General features: G+C 43.7%; 1 protein-coding gene across 4 annotated transcripts in view; it reads right to left on the reverse strand.

Moving 5' to 3' along the window:
* The window catches only part of LOC103914289, a 59284-nt gene that overhangs the window by 41387 nt on the left and 10983 nt on the right, over positions 1-6914 (reverse strand). The window lies entirely within an intron of this gene.

Below are 6914 nucleotides of genomic sequence, written 5' to 3' on the forward strand. Positions count from 1 at the left end.
CCCTTTCCTCCCCAGACACACAACTTATAACCATCATGGCCTACCACATCCACATCACGTGGACAACTGAATCTCCAAAACCCACCACCGAAATAAAGACACATCCTGTCAACAGCACTATCATCTTGCAAGGTACCCACAAATGGAAGTGGCATGTTAACTTTAGCCATCCTATGTATGTACCCATGCTTCCCCCTTGAAGGCACACACACAAAAGCCACCAAAGAACAGACGCATCTTGCTTTCCTACAGAACAACTCTGAAGAATGTAATAGAAATAAAGAGGTTTTCACAGAAATGCAAACAATAACATTGTGCTGTCCCTGCCACAGTATCCAGTGGCAATAGGTTTCAAAAGGTTACTTGGCTGTGTTTCTGTTTTAGAAGCATCTGATGTGCTGTGCTTGCCTTTTATAGAAGGTGAGGCAGCATGCAACCATTACACATTGATATGAACCCATTTTGCCTCCACCACTGTTCCTAGGGAAACGTCCTTGGAGTGTTTCAGCCTCCCAGAGACCCAAAAGAGCAACTACACTTAACTAGGTGCCTATGAAAGACACATACAGCTGACGCAAAGAAATAACAGGAATAGTGGAGAAATTCTGACTTCGACAGCTCTTAAGTCAACCCACCTATTTTGTGACTATCCTCCAGGACTGTGTTTGGGGTTTCCCACCACCACCCCCAAAGCCTGTTGACACCTTTTTTCAAGCTACCTTTTGCCCTTCTATATTTACATTGCCCTTTAAGAAATCAGAAAATATTTTCCTTCCTTGGTAGTCTTTAAACTACCTTCCCAACTGTCAAATGATGAATGGGGAAAGTGACACAGATTTATCCCCATTTCTGATATCCTTGAAGTAAACGCAGGGGGTTGTTTTTCCACCACAACTACAATTTGCTTGTACATATTCACACACATGAGTCATTTAATAAAGGCAGCTGGCACTGAGGAACACTGCCAAATTAACAGACTTCTACTTGTCCCCAGAACAGGTATAATACCTTGTTTGTGCCATGGTAGTTCATAGAGGGGACAGCTGACACTGAGGTGCCATTGTGCTAGCTACTGTACAGACAGAGGTCCTGTCTTTGTTACCAAAGCTAAGGCTCCAATTCTAACTAACTCGAGAGATACTGACCTTAGTTTGTGGCTCATTCCCACATAAAAACCCTTCATTTAGATGTGGCAGGGTTTTCAGTGAGGTTTAACAGCTCTGTGGGGGAAACCTATCAGCTCCACTTTTTATACTGTGTAAACGTCAATACGTGGCATGGCGCTGCTTCCAAAAAAGAGGCAATGACACCTAGCACATGCAGATCAAAGAGCTACTGCACAATGTCACTGGCTTGAGATGATTAAAATAGGAGTTGGATTTGAGTCAGTGATTGACGTTTTGAAGGTCTTTGTGTCCACTGGTCCTGGGCTTCCAGGATATTCGCTCTTCCCCATACAAGTACAATTTTGCTAGCCTCTCGTCTCATAACTCACCTCCACTAAGTCCTCCCCAGTCCCACAGGCAGCCCAAGACTAATCCCCTCTGATTTGCCTTGAGCACTTCTCTAGAGGCTTTGTTCAGAGCACCTGTGAGAGAAACCTTTCAAAAAGAAGATACTGAGTCTATGGATTTGTTCCCATAGTATATCCCAAAGAAAATAAAGTGGCAGTACAATATGAAAGGCTTCATGGAAAAAAGGCGCTCCCGCAGTCTTGTTAACCATCCTCCTGATGCTAACCATGGAAAAATAAGCACCTGCTCTTCTAGAATCAACTAGAATTTTTATGAGCAACATAGCAAGTGCTTTTCAGAAACAAGGCAATGAGAGACACCTGTTGAGCCATTCTTCCTGACACCCATCTTTTCTTTTGGAAGAAGAACATACCAGTAGCACATTTCTCCCAACATTCAGACTTGGTTTCTCCCATTACTCCCACTGGTTTATTATACCCTTGTTCTAGACAATACCTCAGAAATGGGAATATGTTCAGAATATACATCACAGGCTAACCATAAAAAAACCTTAAAATCCAGCAATTGTGCATTTTATGCATGAATGAAGTAAACAGATGATACGACTCAGAAGTCACATTGCCTCTGGTGTCCCACGACCTGCACTGTCTTTCGGAAGTCCTCTCATCTCTGATTTTGTGTGGGTTACATACATGCAATTACCCTCCTCATTGGTCTTCACATCTTTCAGACACATCATCATTTTCCCCCCATTTGTCATTTAGCAAGGTCTTCTATTTTAGTATTGTTACATTCTCTTTTTATTAGTAAATCCTTCCACAAATTATATCCTGATTGTGGGAACTGAAATCTCCCAAGCTCCTATGTATGAGACCCTAGCTCCCACGTTCCCTAACAGAGAACCATCATTTATAGCAGACTAACCATTAGTCTTTCAGAGTTCAAGTTTTACACATGAAACTCCTTGCCATAATATACCACACAGGCAAAGATTAATGGAAGTTTGAAAAAAGGACTGTCTGTATGGATAACAAGAATTTCCAGAAACTATGAAGATATAGAGAATCAAAGACTAGTGCTCTGATTAGTTGGAGATAAATGCTCTCTCCCTTGACTCTCCCCAGGCTTTAACAGTAACACTGTCCTCTCTTCAAAAGCATTCCACTAAACACAGCTGTATTGTGTTCAGGCCTCCAGCCTCCCTTGCACAGTCCCTGTCTTATATTAGCCACAGATTTACTTTTGTCTGAGGCAGCACAGCCTTGTTTGTCTCACAAACTCAGAATTGTGGCACTGCAATAACAGAAAACTCAATCTCCATGTCAAAGATCCCACCAAAGATCATGGCTTCATTCACAGCATACAAATCACAGAACTGTTTAGCTTGGAAGAGACCTCTTGGTATCATCTAGTCCAAGCCCCTGCTCAAGCTGAGTCAACTAGGACAGGTTGCCCAGGACTGTGCCTAGTACACTCTGTACCTTAACATGCAAAATTAAAGAGAAGAAAATCTCCAATTCGCATAGATGTGTGAATGTTTACAAGCCATAGCACAAAACAAGCGAGAAAACAAAGCACAGGTGCCCATCCAACCTCCAGTCTTTCTTCAGGAAATGCATCAGATCTGAAGTTCAAAGACAGCAGCCTCCTGTTGATGAGGATCTCAGTCTTACACCTGGGACCTTCAGCTCCGGCACCAGACACACCTTCTGTCAGGCTAAGGACTCCCACAGTGCCAGGTGGAAACATGGACAAACTTCCCCATGCGCTTGATTTTGCATCAATCTCCAGTAAGGAAAGATGGGTTTGTGCAGAATAATCAGATGGTATTTAAGGACAACTGAGTGTAAAGCTTTTAATTTTGAGGGAGATTTAACGTGAAAGAAACTAGCAGATATAAGAAAAAGCTAGAGCCAAAAAAATTTGTCTTCCTCGTCACACTGCTACTTGTCAACTGAGTAATGATAACTAGCTGCATCCAGAATTGCCCAGGTCCTAAAGGTCCAGTCACCCTTAGACTCTAAAGCCCTGAAATACATCAGATAATTAAAAAACCCCACCTTGTTAAAGCAAAGTTCCTCTTGGTCTTTGCTTACAGAAGAGAAATTAACCTGCTATCATATGATCAAAAGTAATTACATTAAGCATTATCTTGGAGCTTACAAAAGAGAAGGGACTCTCACTTCTAAGGCAGAACAAATCTCTCCCACCACACTTCACTTAACAGCTGTATTGTCCTAAATAACTAAAACACCAACAGGGTGGTTTCATGAGGTGGAGGATGTGTGCGTGAGGAGCAGGTAAGACAAAGATAAAACTGACCACAGGCAACCCCTTGTTCCCAGGTTGAATCAAGAATGCACGCAGGCTGGAGGGCATCATTCCCAATCTTCCTCTGGGGAGGGAGTGAGTTTACCTCCAGGGACGTGGCTTCCCCGGTAGAGGCCAATGCTGCCTGTGCTGCCACATAACTGTTTGTGACACAGGCTCTTTCACTTGAGCCCTGGCACTCCAGTTAAAGCCCCTTCCGTGTGCCCTGGAAAGAGACACTGCTGAGTTGGTCTCACTGGTTCCTGGCACATAAGCAGAAAGGGATGACGAGCTCACCTGCAACTACTGGTATCTCTGCTATGGGGAACGGATTTCCATTTCTTCAGACTGAAGAAGTGAAACCAGTGCTCACTTACCTTCTCCCTGCCACACTGCCTACAGAGCAGCTGCTAGAGACATGGGCATCCTACAGCACAGGGCTCTGCTGCTGGCTCTTCTCCTTCCCAACCGTGTGGCTTTAGTAAAAACATTTTACTAAGTTTCCCCACAGTTACTTTTCCAGGTCAACAAGTTGCTGTAGTTGCCATGGGACACTGCCTGATCTTCAATGAGGGAGGTGCCATCCTCCCAATTATAAGAAACTCTGAATTAGAGAGAGTGGGAAAAACAAAGGAGATTATGGGACACTGAAAGGCAGCTCTGAGCCATGGAACAACATGGAGGAAGAAGGAAGGAGTGAGTCAAACAGACCTTCAAATTAACTTCTAACTCCTCTCCCAAGTTCTCCTTTAAATTTTATTTTAGAGATATTCAGCATTACAGGGACAATTTATGCTAGTAAAACAGGCTGTAATGCTTGCACTCTACTCAAGAAAAGCAGCAGAGTTAGATTAGAGGAAAGGTTTGGTTCAGTCTTCAAACATCCAGAAGTGAGATATGACTGCCCAGACTAGATCTGGGTTTTACAGCTGGGGTCCTTCAACAGCTAAACTTCCAGCCAGAACAGCCCTAGTTTGGAAAAGCTTTCTAAAGTATTTTTTCCATTGTTATTATTATTTTCCTTTTTAATTTTCATAATAGCTCTGCCTCCAAACTCCTTTCCCCATTTCCTTGCAAATGGCTGCAATTCAAACCCAGGGTTCATAACCCTTGAACATTGTCCTGCTTGACAGAGCAGCTGTCTGGCTGAGGCAGTGAAAGCAGTGATGGGCCAGTGGGACACAGAACTCCAAGGCCCTTGTTTTCCAGGCCTGCCCCATGCCAAAGACAGCAAAATCCCTATATTTTGTAGGAATGCTGCACAATTAGTCAGACACATCATCTTCTGCATGGGTCTAGAGTCTAGTTAACCATTGGTGGTTTCACAGATTTGAGGGAGGCAGAGTTACTCTAGGTAGCCAAGTCCACAATGTTTTAACAATACATATGTCGTTTTTGTTGAATATTTACCTTACACAGACACAGGCAAACATGGTGACTGGCAACTCTCAGGGTGCAAGTGGTGGGAGTCATTAACCAGAGAACATGGAAACTGAGTTTCTGTTCTGAGGAATAATGACTTGACTTGATTTCCAGAAGTGTGGGCTTAACTTGGGTTACCTAGATCTTGAGAGGAAAAAACTAGGCTTGCGCAGAACAATGAGGACATGAGTGGTGGGTGGGTGTGGGGAGGCACATGTGTGGTCCTCTTATTGTTTTAAGTCCTCTCCCTCACCCTTCTGTAATTCCACGAACAAATTAATACGTGTGTTTTGAACGTACTGTTTGCACAGCAAGATTATGTTTATCTGCTCTCTACAGCTTCTGGAAAGAAGTTACAACTGTGGCCAAGCCTGACTAGAACTACAGAGATGACAGGGCACTGCCCCTAGGCTTGGGGATCCTCATTTGCAAGCGGAGTGAATCAGATGACTCTATGCAGAGACAAGGGCAGCAGAGCTGGGTTCAGCATTGGCAAGGGGCACAGACACTGGTCAAAATACGGTTCATTCCAAGCCCACAGAGCACAGCTGGACTCTCTGCACACTTTCATCTGCCCCACATCAGTTCTCTCGCAGCAGTCAGTCTGCATCAAACCTTCTCTTCTAAATCTCCCCCTGCTCTTCCCGGGGCTAAGCTGAGATTATTTTGCAGGGGAAGGCCAAAGACAAAGACACTGGGGCTTTCGCAAAATAAAAAAACCAGCAAGTCCCAATGCTTCACCATTGCTCCAGAGTAGTACTGTACACAGCACCAATGAGCCTATGGTACACGAACACACAGACTCCATAGTCACCAGAAACAGCAGACATCTGATGTTCTCTGATCACAGGGAACTGAATGCAGCTGATGCCTACAATTGAGCTCCACTGTTTTACATCAGCTAGGGATCAGGTCTTATACACAGGTATCAGGTGAGCCACAGCAATAGCCTTTTCCATTGACTCCTATCCACCATGAGTCTGTTCTCAAAAGCTCTGGGCAAATATTGTTAGAAGAGCAAAACCAAGATCATCCTTTTAAATTCCACTCAAGATAAATCTCCAAAAGGCAGTACTTGCAAAGAGACTAGAAGAGACTCAGTTCTACCCAGAGACCAATGGTATAGGCACCTACATATATGCACACAGTCCTCCCACCAGCCGTCAAACTTGTGTGACAGAGGACACAAAGAATGCTAACAAATAAAAAAATGAGACTTTAAAAAGCATCCTAGGCAGAAAACACCCAGACTCTGGTCCTTAGCACCCAAAATACTCCAAATCTTAGAGAACTCCATTCAGTTTATTTATCCTCAAAGCCACTATAAGCAGCAGAATCTCTTTTTATAAACATAGCCGCAGTTATGTTTGGGGCCATGATTTAACAGGTCACGATGTTAGAAATTACAGATGGAACAAAGTCACTACAGCCCTCACTCAGCAGGTGGATGGAGTCTGGTAACAAACGTGTTACCACTAGAGTAGAGCCTTTAATCCTCCAATTTCCTCCTTGCCTTCCCAGACCACTATGTTTTACGAAGTAAGACTGCTTCTGCAGTACAGAAGCCAGGGGAATGCTGCAGCTCCCTGCTGTGATATGTGTCATCCTTTCTGGTAGCAAGAGTTTTTACAAAATTCTCAAACTATCCCTATGTTGTTAGCTTAAGAGACTGGTTAAGGTTTATAGCTCTTACTATAGTGACAGAAA

Source organism: Pygoscelis adeliae, unplaced genomic scaffold (assembly GCF_000699105.1).
Source record: "Pygoscelis adeliae isolate BGI_AS28 unplaced genomic scaffold, ASM69910v1 Scaffold233, whole genome shotgun sequence".
Lineage (NCBI taxonomy): Eukaryota > Metazoa > Chordata > Aves > Sphenisciformes > Spheniscidae > Pygoscelis > Pygoscelis adeliae.